This window comes from Chiloscyllium plagiosum, chromosome 33 (genome assembly GCF_004010195.1).
Source record: "Chiloscyllium plagiosum isolate BGI_BamShark_2017 chromosome 33, ASM401019v2, whole genome shotgun sequence".
Lineage (NCBI taxonomy): Eukaryota > Metazoa > Chordata > Chondrichthyes > Orectolobiformes > Hemiscylliidae > Chiloscyllium > Chiloscyllium plagiosum.
Window position 1 is genome coordinate 26,420,766 of NC_057742.1, and position 19,009 is coordinate 26,439,774.

A 19,009-nucleotide genomic window follows, 5' to 3' on the forward strand; every position below is an offset into this window, starting at 1 on the left:
GCACAGCAGTTCAGGCAGCAACCGAGGAGCAGGAAAATCGATGTTTTGGGCAAAAGCCCTTCATCAGGAAAAGAACGAGGGTCAGGCCATATAGGAGAGATGTTAGAAAGTACTTTAACTTGAACAATGGAGGTTTGGAACACTCTTCCTGAAATGGCAGTCAATGATAATTGAACTGTTAAATTTAAATCTGAGACAATTTTTTATTCAGTCAGGACATTAAGCGATATGGGTCCAAGATAGTATATGAAGTAGGGATACAGGTTAATCATGAATCAACCATAATTGAATGGCGGAGCAGAATTGAGGGCCTGCACGGCGTACTCCTGTTCCCATGTGTCCTTTTTCTCCCCTCTCTAGGCACTGTTTCCACATATTCTACTTATTTACTGGGTCACCAATCCCCTACCGTCATCAGCATATATTTCCCAGCTGTTTTCAGCTCTGAAGGTCACTCGACTCAAAATGTTAACTATTTTTCTCTTTACTGATGCTGCCAGAGTGCTGTTCGCCAGCTTTTTCTGTTTTTATAAGATATCAGCTGAAGTAATGTGTACTCTGCTTCCAAACTGTAAGAAAAGTGTGAAGACATTGGAGAGAGTACAGAGGAGGTTTATGAGAATGTTTCTGGGAAATAGATGTTGTGAAGATAGATTGGAGAAGTTGGACACAATGGGCGGAATGGTCTTCATTTGAAACTGCATCTGCGATCCTATATCACCTCTGTTGCGAACAACTATTTTGTGTAAACACATGCAACATTGTGAAAGCCCATGAAATTTGCAACTTCGCTTGATTTGTAGCGTTACTTTCTGCCTGTATTAATGATGGCAGCCCCTCCTTTCAAAGTGCACACCGACGACAGTACGCATGCGCTTGATGCCAATGCAACTGGCTGAGCCGGTGCGCGTGACGTCATTTCCGGCGTGTTGGGGGGGCGGAGGGAGCAGTGCGAGGCCCGGATGGGAGTTGAGCCGCTGGTTTAACTCGTCGAGTCCCGGTTGCGGTGAGAGGAAGAGGAGGAGGAGGAGGGAAGGGGGATGGTGGTAGTGGCGGAGAGCGCAGCAATACTGCTGGAGACTGTCGGCGAGAACAAGGTCGGACGAAAACAGGTAATTGTTTGTTTCCTTTTTTAAAAAAAGGGAATAAGGAAGCAGATGAAGTGACGGGGGTGGGTTAGGCAGCGGCAGTGAAGGGGCTGGGATGTCGCCTCCCCCTCCCGCAGGCTGCTGCAGTCCCGCAGGCCGCGCCGACAACCTTCATCCCTCATAAACTTTCAGCTCGTCGCTGAATCCGACCCAAATCCCACCTCCACCGCTCCCTGTCTCCCGGACACCGGGCGGTGACTGGATCGGAGTTGGAAGCGTTTTCTGCCAATGCAGAGATTTTTGTTTTCAAAAGTAGATTTATTTGCCTCTTTCTTTTTTCAAAAAGCAAAAGATGAACGGCAGCACTTCAGCGTCTGTCTAGTTGGTTTAAATCCCTGAGGGTTTGGGGTAAGTAGGGGGCTTCCCCTGAGTTGATGGTACAAAGTTTTGTCTGGTCGCCCTGCTTGTCTCGCCATTGTTGTTTGAAGTGCATTTGACGCAGTTTTTTTTACTCGAATTGGGGATGGTGAATCCTTCCTGTGACTCCTGAGGTCACTCCTGTGATGTCACAGCAGCTCCCCATCATAGTTCCAGATGGTTTTAACTGTAGGAATGCAAGGGTCTTTCTTTGCCTTCTATCTACCAAAAAAAACCTGGTGAGTTTCACTTTGAGCCTCCACATTGACAATTGGTGTCCTGTTACTTTCAGCCTTGAGTTCATGGCCACTGTTAGGGCTGTCACTTTCTAATTGTAATCTTGCTGGTCAGTTGCAGTCATATAACTGTACCCCTCTGCAATTTACTAGATTCTTGGGAAATGGTAAGGATGGATGAACTGAGGCAGAGGATTTGGCAGGCCTTGGCTTATGCAGTAGTGTTGATGTAATACTTGTAGCTGTTAGGGAAATGATTGCTGCTGTGCTATTATTTCCGAGTGTAACATTACAAAGTCATTTGTGAAATTGTGTTATCAGAGTATTTTTATGATTGTTAGATTTATAAGACTTGTTGAGGAGGGGGACAGCAAAATATGTGAAGAGTGAGGGTTGACCTGGTGACAAGCTGTGAAAAATCTTAGGAGGTAAGAGTGTGAATACAGGACAGCTTCTGCCTGGCAAACAACATTGAGAGAGATAGACCAGTTTTTTTAATATATAAATGGATGTTTTCACACAGCAAAGACTCCTGACTTTGGAACTTCTCAGTTGTCAGATACAGCACTTCCACTTATATGTTAGATTTGCAAGCATCTTCATTGCAGTGAATGGTTGAATTTGAGCTAAACCATCCCTCCTCTGATATTAAATATACTGCAATTCTTTATTGGTGTGAAGTATTTCTGTTAAAAGTAATTCAATTTTAAAAATCAATATACCTTTTTTCCATCATTCCCCACTCTTATTCTTACTCTTTCTATCTGAAACTTTTGTCTCTGAGCCAAAATAGTTCACTTTTTTTAAGTTTCACCTAATGCAGTTCTGAAAATAAATCACACTTTGTTTGGTTGCTGTCTTCATGCTATATTTTGTTATACTCTGTTACTGAGTTGGAACAAAAGTAACACTGGGTACTCTTATGTAAGATGAAGTGATTTCGTCTGCTGCTTTTGCAGCGCCTGATGCTTTGAGATTCTGAGCTGAGTGTTTCGATGAATGTTGTTTCTGCTCAAACTCACTTGTTGAGTCCTGGTCAGCCATTTTTTGGGAATTGATCATATTCTCCACGATTCCTAAGAAAAAAAATTCTGGCCAAGTATTAAATTTAGGTGAATATAAGCAGCTTTACCTTGTTATTTGTGATGAATATCAACAGTATATATGAGATTTGGAAACTAATAGAAATTATCAGACCATAAGGCATAGGAACAGAATTAAGCCACTTAGCTTATTACATCTGTTCCACCATTTGGTCATTGCTGATACATTTCTCAACCCCATTCTCCTGCCTTCTCCTCATAATCTTTTGGTCCTCTTACTAATCAAGAATGTTTCTACCTTGTCTTAAATAAATCAATGACTTGGCCTCCATAGCCTTCTGTAGCTTTGAGTGCCACTGATTTAACACCCTCTTGCTGAAGAAATTCCTCCTCATCTCAAGGCTCTCCTTCAATCTTGAAGCTGTGCCCTCAGGTCCTAGTCTCTTCTAGTGGGGAAACGTCTTCTCCACATTCACTCTATCCAGGCCCATCAGTATTCTAAGTTTTATTGAGATTTCCCCACATTCTTACCCGCTAAGCTCCATCAAATACAGATCCACACACCTCAACCATTCTTCATATATCAAAAGTCTTGCATCTCTAGGATCATTCTTGTAAACCTCCTCTAGACTGCATCCAGTGCAAGCACATCATTCCTTCGATTTGGGGGCAAAAGCTTCTCAATATTTCCTTAAACAGCCACGGCAGTTCCTGCTGTTGTATTGTAGTCCTCTCAAAGTTCATGCTAACATTATATTTGCTTTCCTAATTGCCAGCTGAACCTGCATGTTAACCTTGAGAGAATATTGTACGAGGACTCCCAAGTTCCTGTGAAGCCTTCCCAGTTTACAAAATAAATATAATTCTTCCTACCAGAGTGCATGGCCTGACACTATCCTACACTTTATTCCATCTGCCATTTTTTGCCCATTCTCCTAGCCTGTCCAAGTCATTCTGCAGCTTTCCTGCTTCCTCAACACTACCTGTCCCTCCACCTAGCTTTGTGTCATCTGCAAAATTTAGTAACAATGCCCTCATTCCTTCGTTAATGTAAAATGTTTATTGTTGTAGTCCCAACACTGACTCCTGCAGATCTTCACTAGTCACTAGCTGCCATTTTATCACCAGTCTAATATTGGAATGAGAAAAGGAATGCCACTATATTATGGAAGCTTTAATTTTTGTAGAAGGTGAAACCACATGATTGGATGGTAATAATCTGTCACTTTCAAAGCATTGGTTATCGATTTCCTTTTTCTTTGTCCTGCCTGAGAGTGTTTTTCTTTTAAATATAGAAACTGAAGAACAGTGAATAAGGAAGGATCACTTGTTCCAGAAAATTTCATTCCTCTCCTGTTGCCATTGCCTAGTATCCAACTGCATTTTGAATGGTTTAATATCCTTGATTCTGTGCTAATTTAAAATATTAGATTTTATACAGAATTATGAACACTGACATAAGCACTTAATGATGTTTTAGAGAGCCTTGACTTTGTTTTTCTTATAAACAATGAAGCATTGCATATAAAACCATTGATTCATGATTACATTTAAAATCCACTTAGAACCGTTGCTTAAAATGTGAGGTTTGTCTCCCATGTGATTCAGTGATAAATGCACTGCCCAGTATGACCTTACTTCAAAGAGAAAAAGAGAATTCTGGATTTAGTTCCTGGTTTGTGCTAAGATAGCTGGTCCATTAGGTTTCTGTACCTGACTGATGTCTTGCTGCAAAGTCTCTGTGACTTGTGATCAAAAATAGGATTGGACTGGCTATGTTACTTGCTATTGGGGGGAACAGCCCGTCAATCACAATCGCTGTTTGGGGTCACATCAACAACATTTTGTAATGTCCAGTGGATTTATCAGAGTATGAGTCAGTCTGTTAAGGATGTAGCAATCATTTATCATTATTAATGATGGTTTAAATTCCAAACCAGTTCAGGAATATTGCCATGCTGCAGCATGGAGAATGTTTGAATGTTCAATTGTTGCTACCGTACTTCACAAATATGATGGAAGTGGCCAGATGAAGAAGTCTTTAGATTATTGCTTTCCCTCTTGCTGCTTTTCTTTCCTTTTTGCCAATGCTGTTTGACTTCCCAACATGGCACATCTGTCACGTATAGTCTCCTCTGAGTCACACTTTTTTTCAGCTGGGAATATTGATGTTTAGTTTATAAATCTACCATGCTTAAAATCAGTGGTGTTGAAGCATCTTCTAGTTCTCTTGATGACGAAGCAACTGGGGGTTTCTGTATTTCAGTGATGTTATTTTACCATGATGATTTAGCTTCCTCTCGGGGTGAGAGTATTTTTTTGTCTTCCCAGTTGTGGCAGATAGTTATGTAATGCATGTTTGTCCATTCATGTTAGTTCTAGGTAGTACAGCTGTTGCTGTTATGTAACAGTGAGATTTGAATTGATTTGACTGGCCTGACTTTGTGTTTAATATTTGTTTTCTACTATCCTATGTCTTGTTAGTCTTTTGAGCTGAATGTGGTTGTTTTGCTGATTGTCACGGGATAATTTATCCAATGGACTGGTTTTGTATAACAAAACCTGTGTGTAATGTCTAGCAACCATTCTTTTCTGTGTGGTGTGCCAGTTTGATCTGTATTGAAACAGACTGTAATCCAGCTCAATAATCAATGTGATGAATCGAAACTTAAGGTATCAAAAGAATGATGTGTTTTGGCATCACTACCCTTTGGTATATTCTTCTGTGCTTCCTCTTATGTTTTAAGGTGGATTATTCCTTGTACGTTAGACAATTTTTCAATATTATGTACCAAGTTCCAAAACATGAAATGAAATGTCTGATGGAAGATCTGCCTTTTGATGACAATGTAACCCCCCATCATTTAACACTAGTACAAACTTTGACAGGCTTCAATAACCTTTTTGCTAGCAGTGGCCATTTTTAAGTTAAGTCATCAGTTTAAACAAGACATTGAATCACTCTCTTAAACAAATGTATGTAAGAAATTGAGAGCTCCCTTCAAGGAGAACAGCATTAGAAACATTGTGGTAACATAGTAACCATATCATGCACCACACTCAAAACCATAAGAACATGCATTTTATTTGACTATTGGAGCCCTGATGGTAAATCTTCTATATGATGGCCAGACTTGGCATTGAGAGGGCTCAATGTAATAGCAGGATAACATTAAGTACTGATATGTCTCTATGATTTTAATAAATACCCTTGGTTTTTACCTTTAAATTAGTTCCGAAACCCATAATTATCTGTACTTATTGCTTCAAAAATATAGACCAGAATACAAATTTTGATTATATCAATATTCTTAAAACATGTTGATTTGGCAAAAGTGTACATACAATAAAGATGTAAAAGTTAAATATTTTGAGAGAGTACAGCATTTAATCTCACTGGTTAATGTGTGTATACTTGTGTCCTGTCAACCTTAATGTGCAAGCTCGTTGTCATTGTTGTGTTCAAGTTCTTAGGCATTTGGCTGTTGGTTATGATGAGAAGAAAGGAAGCTCTCCTTGACTCCAATGCAACTTCATATACTTGCCATCATAAATAAATCATCTTTTTACCTTATCGTAGCTGTCTTCTCGACATTGGCGTGACAGCTGTTTTATATATACCAATATATACCTTTTTTCAACATAACCTGAGTAGTGTTGGAAAATGAGTCAGATAATTGATCAGCTTTGAATTGAAAGTACTGTTTTTCTTTTAAAAGAAAGTATAGAAATGCAGGCATAATTAATTCCCTGGAGAAAGTGAGGACTGCAGATGCTGGAGATAAGAGCTGAAAATGTGTTGCTGGAAAAGTGCAGCAGGTCAGGCAGCATCCAAGGAACAGGAGAATCGACATTTTGGGCATAAGCCCTTCTTCAGGAATGAGGAAAGTGTGCCTTATGCCTGAAAGGGCTTATGCCTGAAATGTCGATTCTCCTGTTCCTTGGATGCTGCCTGACCTGCTGCGCTTTTCCAGCAACAGATTTTCAGCGCTAATTAATTCCCTGGACATGGTGATTAAGTATTTTTTTTAAGGTGTTATGGTGAGTTTGCTGGTGTCAATTTTTCAGAATCTTCACCCCTTCAAAAGAATTCCCAGTGTACTACATGTATTTTCCTCTGAATAATAACTCTATTGTACTGGTCTATAACAAGTGCTGCAGTAATCTGTACTTGCAGTCAGCTGGGATTCTGAGAGAAAATTTGTCATATGCAAGATTGAAGGGGAGAGAAATTTATTCTAGGGTTGAAATTACTTGATTATAAGTACGGGTAGATTAAATTTAAGATTATTTTATGCTGTGGTTGATAGGGTGGTAACATTACTTTTTATGTTTAATATGATTATATAATCTAATTAAGAAGTTCAAATGACATTCTCAACCACAAATGTGCCAACTGAATCAATCTTAGGATCGAATCTGCATTCAGTTGTTTTTTTGGAGCTATGATATCCTTACATTGACTTTTTTTTCTCATGACTGTGATGCAGTCTATTTTAAGGACATTGTAATTTGGGTGAGAAAGGTCGAAGGGTGTAAGTCACTTTAATGATATAACTAAAAGGCATTCACACTTCATCTCTCAAACTGGTAATACAGAACTCTCATTATTTTTAACATATATAGCTGGAAAGTTTGTGAAGTAGATGCTGTGAACAAGCTGCTGCACCAACCTGGGGAACTTAGCAGCAAAAACATTATACGTTAATGTCCAGATACAGAAGGGTGCTATAAATTAATGCAAATTGTAACCCAAAGAAACCCAGATCTGACACAATCTGATACTGACCAGTTCTCTGATTTGAAATTTTAATTTGCTCATATACCTGCATTAGCAACTTAGTCTTTCCCTTCTTTGCACTTGTGATTGAAAGACCTTTTTGGAATCCTATGTTTATCAAAATTGTAATTTAATTTTTTGCTCCATAAATGGGAACTCTGGGAATTTTGCTGCCATCATTGAGTATTGCCCTTATGAATTGGCATCACCACATTGTGATGTTCAAAATAATAATTTTCAGGCCAGTTTTCCCCTGTATGCTTGGTTTAGCAGGTATGGATACAGAAATGCTGTGTGTTTATCCACTGCCCAGTAGAGTAAATGTGAACATACAAATAAGGAGCAGCCTAATCCTGTTCCGTCTGCCTTTCACCTTTCTAAGCTCCAGTAGATGCAAACCTAACTTGTCAAAACTATCTTCACAAGATACCCCACCCATTCCAGGTGTTAGTCTGCAAAATATTTTCTGAACTGTATCCAGTGCATTTATTTACACGTTAAATAGGAAACCAAGACTAAATGTGGTAGTCCGCATGTGGTCTCACAAACAACCCATATATCTAAAGCAAAACCACCCTATTTTAGTATTCAGTCCCCCTTGCAATAAATGTTAACATCCTATTAACTTGTTAGCATGAGGTTCAACCTTTTATGATTAATGCACCTGGAAACTCCAATCTCCTTGCATCTCTGGCCTTTGCTATCTCTAACCATTTGGATACTGTTTTTCTTATTCTTTATGCCAAAATGAAATGTTCCATATTTTACAACATTATACTCTTTTGCCAAATCTTTGTCCACTCACATAACCTATATCCCTTTATTTCTTTGAGTCCTGTTCACAACTGGCTTATTTTGGTGTCATCAGCAAATTTTAGTAACCATTTGTTTGGTCCTGTTAACCAAGCCATTTATAAAAACTGTAAAAAGATGAGGCCCAGCACGAGTCCTTGCAACAAGCAACTTGGGACATCTTTTACAATTTTCTGCAGTTATTTTTGATATAGCATTTATCACATACCTTCTAGAACCAATGGTGTGCCACAAGGATTGGTGCTGGTCCACTGCTTTTTGTCATTTATCTAAATTTGGATGTGAGCATAAAAGGTAAAGTAGTAAGTTTGCAGATGACACCAGAATTGGTGATGCAGTGGACAGCGAAGAAGGTTACCTTGCCGATTACCAGGATCTCGATCAAATAGGCCAGTGGGCTGAGGAGTGGCAGATGGAGTTTAATTTGGATAAATGTGAGGTGCTGTATTTTGGAAAAGCATGTTAGAGCAGGACTTGCACACCTTTTAATGGTAAGGTCCTGGAAAGTTTTGCTGAACAAAGAGACTTTGGAGAGCAGATTCTTAGTTCCTTGAAAACAGAGTCGCAGGTAGATAGGATAGTCAAGAAGGCGTTTGGTATGCCAGCCTTTATTGGTCAGATCATTGAGTATAGGAATTGGGAGGGCTGTCCAGGGCATTGGTTAGGCCACTTTTGGAAAACTGCATGCAATTCTCGTCTCCTTCCTGTTGGAAGGATACTGTGAGATTTTGAAAGGGTTCAGAAAAGATTTACAAAGATGTTGCCAGGGTTAGAGGATTTGAGCTATAGGGAGAGGCTGAATAGGCTGGGGCTGTTTTCCCCTGGATCGTTGAAGGCTGAGGAGTGACCTTTTTGAGGTTTATAAAATCATGAGTGGCATAGATAGGGTAAATAGACAAGTCTTTTCTTTGGGGTGGGGGTGTCCCCAACTAGAGGGCTAGGAGGGTGAGAGGGGAAAGATGTAAAAATGACCTAAGAGGCAACTTTTTTTACACACAGGGTGATGAGTGTATGGAATGAGTGCCAGAGGAAGTGGTGGAGGCTGGTATCATTTACAGCATTTAAGACCTCTGGATGGGTGTATGAATAGGAAGGATTTAGAGAGATATGAGCCACGTGCTAGCAAATGGGACTAGATTAGGTTAGGATATCTGGTCGGCATGGACGAGTTGGACTGATGGATCTGTTTCTGTGCTGTACATCTCTATGACTGTAAGTCCAGGTACTGTACATCCATACTGGTTCCCTATTTATTCCATAACATGCTACTTCCTCAAATAACTTTAATAAATACGTTTGATAAACACTTTGCTTTCACAAAGCCTGATCCTGCTTTATTAACTTAAATGCTTCGAAGTGACCTGCTGGAATAACTTTTTAACAATAGTTTCTAACACCTTGCTTATGAAAGATCAACATTCTAGTCAACATCCATTGATCAGATACTGAATGCAGCTAGACATTTACATATCCTGATTAAATAGGATAGAAGCCAGGAATCTTGCAGTGAGTAACTCCCCTCAGGATTCCTCCAAACCTGTCCACCATCTACCAGACCCAAGTCTGACATGTAGTGAACTACTCCTCACTTTCTGGGATAATTGCAACTCTGACAACACTCGAAGCACATTCACAACGTTCAATCCCATCACCACCATCACTCATTAGCAGCAGGGTGTACCAACTACACGATGCACTGCAGAAATTTACCAAGGCTCCTTAAACAGCACCTACTATTACCCCAAACTATTACAGTCTAGAAGGACAAAGATAGCAGATATGTGGGAACATCACCTCTAGCAAATTCCCCTCCAAATTGCTTACCATCCTGACTTGGAGATAGTTTGCCATTCCTTCAGTGTCCTGGCTCCTGGAGCTCCCTCCTTGACAGCATTGTGGGTCTATCAACGGAAAGTGGACTGCAGCAGTTGAAGACGACTATTCACCACCATCTTAAGGGCAATCAGGGATGAGCAGTAAATGCTGGCTGAGCCATTGCTGCCCACGTTCCATGAATAATAAAAAGTTAAGCTAACTGGCCTGCTTTCCTGCTTTCAGCTAACCACCCCTTCCTTTATTTAAAAAGAGTTAATTCACTGTTTTGTTAGGTGATAGAACATTTCCTAAATCTAGAGAACTTTTGGAAATGTTAAAACCGATATCGATCAATCAACTCTGAGCCGCCACTTCTTTTAACAGGCTTGGATGATGTCCATCAAGACCTAGCGACTTGTCAGTCCAGCTCCAACAACTTGCCTATATCACTTCTAATTTTCCTCACTTCCATTTCCTGATCTATATCTGTTTTTGGGATGTTTCTTGTATCTTCCACAGTGAAGATTGATGCCAAATAGCTAACTTTTCTGGCTTTCCTGTTTTCAATGACTAATTTCCCAGGTTTGCTTTCTACAGGACCGATGTTCACTTGAGCATTTTTTTCCCTTTTCAAATATCTTTGGGAACTATTACTTTTCATTTTTAATAATTTGAGCTTTCTCTTGACTCAAGCTTTTCCTTCGTCAATAAACCTTAATCTTTAACCTAATTTGCCCTCTAAAAATACTGGATCGCCTCTTAGAATTAAGGAAGAAATTTAGGCAGAAATCTCAAAATATTGCATATTTGTTGGCGCCACCTTCAAATTTGTCCATGGATGTTATATCTATTCTAGCTAGTTTCCATCCTTAATTTAGCATGCAGTGCATTACCCTGCAAGGAAAAGTCAAATTTGCTGACTGAAGTAGCCAAAACATTTGGCAGTGCCATGTTGTGTTGATCTGGACAGCAGTTTGTTGAGAATCTGCCTAGATATTTTGCAGCTGCTGAACAAGCTACTGGCTTTGGTAACTTATTTCCACAATGATTTTAAAGTTGAAATTTTGTGCAAATACTTTATATTGAGATTGACTAAAGGAGCAACCAGAGTCAAAATTGAGCTGTTCCTATAGGTAAGAGTTTCAATAAATGGTTCTGTGACATGCATCTTTAGAAATGCACTTTGCAAAAATATTTGTTTAGTGATTTCACTTTTTAAGCACTTCCACATACTGACCTGTTCATTCACTGTCTTGATTATAATTGCTTTACGCTTGAAAAATGAAAGACTGAACTAAATGACCATGGTATGCCTTATGCAGAAGGATGCTTTATGATCTTAACTTTTTTTTAGTGGTTGGCACTGTGTCTTATGAATCAAAATGTTGTAGATTCAAGTTCCACTCTTTGTTTAGGGTTGCAATCTTGGTTCTCACTTCAGTGTAGAACTACGGAAGATCTCTGTTGTCAGAGTTGCTGTTTTCCAGATTATTTGCTAAACACAGTCTCCCAATTCAGCTTGATGTAAAAGATCCTACAAAATGTTTGGAAGATGAAGCGAGGGGTTCCGTTGTCCCAGCAAAATTAATATCTCTGTAACCACTATTTTTTTTAAAAAAAAGATCAGTTTATATTTTTGTCTTATTGTGCCCTAGTTGTGCTACTTTGCTTACAAAGCAATGGTGGCTACATTTCAGAAGTCATTCACTGCTTGGGAATTGTTTTGTAGTGTCCAAACAGCATAAATGCACATATTTTACAAAGCTGAGGAAGGGTGATGTTCCAGGTTATAATAGGTTATAAGACCATAAGACATAGGAGCGGAAGTAAGGCCATTCGGCCCATCGAGTCCACTCCGCCATTCAATCATGGCTGATGGGCATTTCAACTCCCCGTAGCCCTTAAATTCTTTATGTCACAAGGAATTATCAATTTCTGCCTTGAAGACATTTAGCGTCCCAGCCTCCACTGCACTCTGCGGCAATGAATTCCACAGGCCCACCGCTCTCTGGCTGAAGAAATGTCTCCGCATTTCTGTTTTGAATTTACCCCCTCTAATTCTAAGGCTGTGTCCACGGGTCCTAGTTATGACAAGACATGGAGATGAGAAAATGAGGATGAGAATTTTTATTCAGGCATGAGGATGTAATGGGGTTTGGTAGAGTGACTGAAGTTTGGGTTGTGTTGTCGGTGTCGATTGTTGCATAATTTGGATTTTGGTGTAGTAAAAGACATAGATCAAGAAAGCCTAAGTTGCATAAAATATCTGTGCTCTGTTTCTTGCAGGTCTATTTGAATCTTCACCCTGAAACAGGCTAGATAATTAGGCATTGCAAATTTCAAAGTCAGCCCTGGATGGTTTGTGGAGAACACGGAAGATTTTGCATTTGAAATAAATCAAATTTTTTGTTCCTTTTCTGTGCTTTGGGAGGCAGACTTGTCAGGAATAGACACTGGCTTGGCAACTGTTGGATAACGGTGTTAGGAGAGAGTGGATTTTGACCCCTTATATATTAATTCCCTATTTTTTTGATTTTCTTGAGTTAGAAACTCAACCTTTATACAAATATATATGGTAGATGAAAATTGACTTTGTTACTATCTGACTGGAAGTTGGACAGTGTAGCAGAGCCTTAGGGGAAGTCAAGTTGTGGGTTTGTAGAATATGACCTGATAATGTCAAACATTTCTGATAGAAAGCAGCAAGATAATATGTGGCAACGAAGAATGAAACTTCTGCCTGCATCGGCAATGTTTAGGAAGAAAGGAGAAACATGCCTTTCAAAAGATTCTATCCTGGTTTATCAAACCAGGAGAAAGCCATACTGTGGAACTATTATGCAGAAGGATGAAGTTGGAAAAGTGTTTGATGCTGTGTAGGGCAATGGAATGGCCAGATGAGAGACAGTAAGGCAGGAAATTTTAAGTAAGAATAAGAAGCGGGGAGTTTTGTTCTCCTGGCAAAATTAGTATCGCCGTAACCACTATTTTAAAATCTGATCAGTTTATATTTTTGTCTTACTGTGACCTAGTGGTACACAAATTAGCTACTTTGCCAACAAAACAATGGTGATTACATTGGCAGTTTGGGGCCTTAAGGTATTTCCACAGCACTACAGGTCGTTCTGCTATAATGTGAAAACTGCATTATTGAAAACTATTATAGAATCTTCTATTGTAGAAGATTGCTAGTAGAAAATTGCTGCACCTGTTCAACAGAAGGTTTGCATTAGGTGAAAGTGAGGACTGGAGATCAGAGTCGAGAGTGTGGTGCTGGAAAAGCACAGCAGGTCAGGCAGCATCCGAGGAGCAGGAGAATCAACATTTCTGGCAAAAGTATTATCCAAGCAACATCCACAATTTGTCAATAGCTTTATAGCCAGTTCATGCTGATGAAATGTGTGTTAAAGCAGAACAACCTGTATCTGGAACATAGTTATGAACCAATACTGAGTTTAAGGACTTGCAAGACAAAGAGAAAAGAGTACTGCCTAAAACTAGGAACTTTCCTTGTTTAAAATTTTGCTTTGAGTGCATGACTGGTGTTTTGATACATAAAATGTCACAACACATAATTGTGAGCAAAGATTAGATAGTGAAAATTATGTTGGAATATTGAAAGGAAGTATATTTGGAAGTTTACTAATACACCACCCGATTGTATTCAAATTATTACCATTTTCAAATGAATCCATACACTGTCTCCTGCAAAGTCTGGTGTTTATTTCCCATCCTTTGTTTCCCTTGAAAGTTTAATGATACATTGCTTTCTTGAACCCTGTAGGCTATGTTGTGAAATAATTGCATGTTGCTGTTTAGTCGGCACTTCTTGGACTTTACTCAGCATCAAAGCATGACCTGTGATTATATATCCAAGTAGCGTTGGGGTGTGATTTAAAGCAATGAAAATAAAGAAAATAATGTTCCTTGCTTTGTATTGTGTTATTTCATTGTAGGTACCATTATGACATCTTTTCCACTGTGTGGTGAAAGCCTTTATGGATCTTTTACACAAGGGAAGGAAATCATTGGTTTTAAAACCAAACTTGTGTATATAAAGGCCAGATGGTTTGGCGTGCATTAGAAATTATGATGCAATTGTCTGAGTTCAAATTATATTAATAAACTTCTCCAGTTTCACTCCTGTGGTTTATGATGCATCTGAACCCCATAATTGTATAAGAGCCTGCAGTACACTCCCAGCCATCTGTTTGAAGTGTATATCTAGTATTGGTACAACAGTTGAAACTGCTGCTGGAGGGCAAGTCCGCAAGATGTGGCAGAATCAAATGTGACAGCACTGTTTCTAAATGCGCTATTAGCCTTATTGTATTGCACAAGGCTTTTGAAATGAATTATTTTACTGTGACAGTTGATCTAAATTAAGTAGCACGGGTAGGTTCTCAATGATTAGTCTTTCTGCATTACTGGGCTATTTACCTGTACTTTATTCCCATTTCACAGACAAAAACATATTACTATGAACTTTTTTATTATTCAGTCAAAGCTTATAGAGAGAACTGCAGTTTGTAAATTGTAGAAAATTATGCATTGTATGTCTGAAGTGGTAAGAACATAAGTTGAGATTAAATGAAAGAAATAGACAATGAATATTTTTAGGGACAAACCGATTTTAGATTGGATTTTAAGATTAGTCAATTTATAGCTAAACAAAATCTTTAAGGTAGATCTGTAACAGTGAAATAATGGTTTAAAAAAAAATCAAACCAATGTTTTTTAACATTATTCATGTCCTGTGTGTGAAAAGAATTCCATGGTGGAGTAAAGTGAAGTTCTTTGCTTGAAATGCCTTTCCTTCCAACCTCAATTCTGATTTTCGCTCATGTTGATGTTTCAGTCTGAAAATGCAAATTACAGGCTCTGTTGGTTTGACATAAAGTTCTGTGACTTTGAAAGTACTCGTGCATGTTTGGCTCTCGGGCATTTTTTTAAAAAAATATTCAGAGCCTCAGACTTAAATATTATTATTGTTGACTAAATGAAATATATACTTATTCAACAAATGATTTAGAATTAAGCAAGGAATTTTTAACATTACAAGTAGATTATAACATTTCTTGTCTAGACTTTTGAATAAATACCAAGATGTATAGCTGCATCCATTGAATGATTCAAGCAAAGAATTCTTGGACTACAATTAGCTGAATATGTTTTGACTGAAATGGTGACCAAGAACAATGCAGCACAGGAACAGTCCCCATCTCTAAAACAAAAGCCTGCACTGACACATTTTGCCCTACCATATGAAAACACTCTTCACTTGCAGGATCCATATCCCTCTCTTCCCTTCCTATTCATGTATCCATCCGGGTGTTTCATGAATGCTGCAACTGTATCTGCCTCTACCACCACCTCTGGCAGTGTGTTCCAGGCACTCATAGAGATGTACAGCACAGAAACAGACCCTTCAGTCCAAACCATCCATGCCGACCAGATATCCCAAACCAATCTAGTCCCATCTGCCAGCACCTGGCCCATATCCCTCCAAACCTTTCCAATTCATATACACATCCAAATGCATTTTAAATGGTGCAATTGTACCAGCCTCCACATTTCCTGTGGCACCTCATTCCATACATGTATCACCCCTTGTGTGTATAAGTTGCCCCTTAGGTATCTTTTATATCTTTCCCCTCTCGCCCTACACCTATGCCCGCTAGTCCTGGGCTTCCCCATCCCAGGGAAAAGACTTTGTCTACTTATCCTATCCATGCCCCTCATTGATTTTGTAAACCTCTATAAGGTCACCCCTTAGCCACCGACACTCGAGGGAAAATGGCCCCATCCTGTTCAGCCTCTCCCTATCGTTCAAATCCTTCAACCCTGGCAACATCCTTGTAAATCTTTTCTAAACCCTTTCAAGTTTCACAACATCTTTCCGATAGGAAGGAGACCAGAATTGCAGGCAATATTCCAAAAGTGGCCTATCCATTGTCCTGTATAGCTGCAACATGACTTCCTAACTCCTGTACTCTATACTCTGACCAATAAAAGAAAGCATATCAAACGGTGCCTTCACTATCCTATCTACCTGGGTCTCCACTTTCAAGGAGCTATGAACCTGCACTCCAAGGTCTCTTTGTTCAGGAACGCTCCCTCTGACCTTACCATTAAGTCCTGCTAAGATTTGCTTTACCAAAATGCAGTACCTCACATTTATCTGAATTAAACTCCCATCTGCCACTTCTAAGCCCATTGGCCTAACTGATCAAGATCCCTTTGTAATCTGAGGTAACCTTCGCTGTGTACTACACCTCCAATTTTGGTGTCATCTGCAAACTTACTAACTGTACCTCTTATGCTAACATCTAAATAATTAATTTAAATGGCAAAAAGTAGTGAACCCAGCACCGATCCTTGTGGCTCAGACAACAACTCACCAGAGCGAAGGACCCGATACCCAACATGAGCAAAACTAATGTAGTGTACAAAATGCCATGCAAGGACTGCACAAAACACTATATAGGACAAACAGGAAGACAGCTAACAATCCGCATACATGAACATCAACTAGCCACGAAACGACACGACCAGCTATCCTTAGTAGCCACACACGCAGACAACAAGCAACATGAATTCGACTGGGTCAACACTACTATCATAGGGCAAGCCAGACAGAGAACAGCCAGGGAATTCCTAGAGGCATGGCATTCATCCACAAACTCCATCAACAAACACATCGACCTGGACCCAATATACCAACCACTACAGCGGACAGCTGAAACTGACAACCGGAAGCGGCAGGGACAGACCACTATAAACACCGGAGGAAACATCAAAGAAGCGCTTCGCAGGAGGCTCCCAAGCACTGATGATGTCGCCTAGCCATGGGACGAAACGTTTGCAACAAAAACTTCCAGCTCGGCGAACAGAACCACAACAACTATTGATGATACAAATATTTCAGTAAGAAGCAATCGCATTTCTTGCCATAGAATTGTAGGCTACATCTGATCAGGTCCTGGGGATTTATCTACTTGTATGCATTTCAAGACATCCAGCACTGCCTTGTAAGGCTACGCTTCCTGCCTTACACATTTTTTAAACTCATTTTCCCCCACCCCCCCACTGCCCCCAGCTAGTACTTTCTACTCTATCCATGCCATTCACAATCATTTACAATTCTTTCAGGTCCCCACTCAACCTACTGCATTTCAGTATTTCAGTGAACACAAATCCATTCTACCCAACTTTTCTTCAAGGTTATACATAGCCAAAATCCCCCATATCGGCAACATTCTAGTAAACCTTTCTATACATCCTTCTAAGAAGTACTGAGGCTAGAACTGCACGCAGTATTACAAGTCTCCTGTAACTAAAGTTTTATAAAGCTGTAGCAAAGCCTATCTGTCCTTATATACCAATGAAGGCGAGCATGCCTTAGGTCTTTTTTTTAACTATTTATCTACTTGCGCTTCCACCTTCAGTGATCTGTGGACCTGCACACCCAGATTCTTCTGCATATTAATACTCCTTAGGGTTTTGCCATTCACTATATAATTTTCACCCATACTTGACCTTCCAAAATGCATCACCTCATATTTATCTGGATTAAGCTCCATTTGCCATTTTTCTGCGCATGCCTTTAATTGATCTATATCTTGCTGTATCCTCTGAAAATCCTCTTCTCTATCTGCAACTCAAATACAAAGTCTTTACATTGTCTGGAAATTAGATCAGGTATGTTTTCCTCCAAATGTATGGAGCCCACAAGCAGCAGAGGTCCCAGCACTGATCCCTGTGGAACACCACTAGTCACAACCCTCTATTCCAAAAAGCATCCTTCCATTGCTACTCTCCACCTCCTATGGCTAGGCCAGTTCTGTATCCATCTTGCATGCTCACCCTAATACCATTTGAATTCACCTTTTGTACTAGTCTGCCATGAGGGACCTTGTCAAAGACTTTACTGAAGTCCATGTGGACAACATCAACTGCTTTTCCCTCGTCAATCATCTTTGTCATCTCCTCAAAAAACTCAATCAACTTAGTGAGGCATGACCATGCTATCTATCACTAACTTTGGGGCGGCACGGTGGCTCAGTGGTTAGCACTGCTGCTGCACAGCACCAGGGTCCCAGGTTCGATTTCGGCCTCTTGCGACTGTCTGAGTGGAGTTTGCACATTCTCCCTATGTCCGTGAGTTTCCTCCCAGGTGCTCCGGTTTCCTCCCACAGTCCAAAGATGTGCAGGTTGGGTGAATTGGCCAAGTTAAATTGCCCATAGTGTTAGGTGCATTAGTCAGAGGGAAATGGGTCTGGGTAGGGTTGCTCTTCGGAGGGTCGGTGTGGACTTGTTGGGCTGAAGGGCCTGTTTCCACACTGTAGGGACTCTAATCTAATAAATCCACTTGCTACTAATTGTACATAGATCTTGTCCACCAACGTGCTCACAGGCCCATAATTTCCTCGATTATCTCTACTACCCTTCTTGAACAATGGGACAAGAAGCTATTCTCCAGACCTCTGGGACCAAAGATATTTGTCAATACTTCAGCACTTTGTTCTCTTGCCTTCCTCAAAATTCTGGGATTGATTGTATCTTAATACTACAACTAGACTTAGAAATTTGACTGACACTCCCTTCCCTGAGATCATGTTCCACCCATTTCTTCTCTGACCATTCTAGAAGCAAAATTGCATTGGAAAATGTGCAGACATTAAGATGATGACTGATTTCCATTTTGGTAGTGCTTGAGTTGTGAAGCATAGTTAAAGAGCTTTTTTGCAGGAAAGGTGGGTTAAAAAATCTTGGGTATGTTGTCTTTTAAATAGTATAGATATGGTAAATCTTTTC

At 39.8% G+C, this 19,009-nt stretch overlaps 1 protein-coding gene across 1 annotated transcript in view; it reads left to right on the forward strand.

Annotated features, from left to right (window-relative positions):
- Window positions 1-993: 993 nt before the first annotated feature.
- The window catches only part of LOC122539960 (speckle type BTB/POZ protein), a 125,127-nt gene continuing 107,111 nt past the window's right edge, over window positions 994-19,009 (forward strand). The window contains exon 1 of the mRNA XM_043675190.1: window positions 994-1,112. The gene's annotated coding sequence lies outside the window, so the exon portion shown is untranslated. The remainder of the gene's footprint in view (window positions 1,113-19,009) is intronic.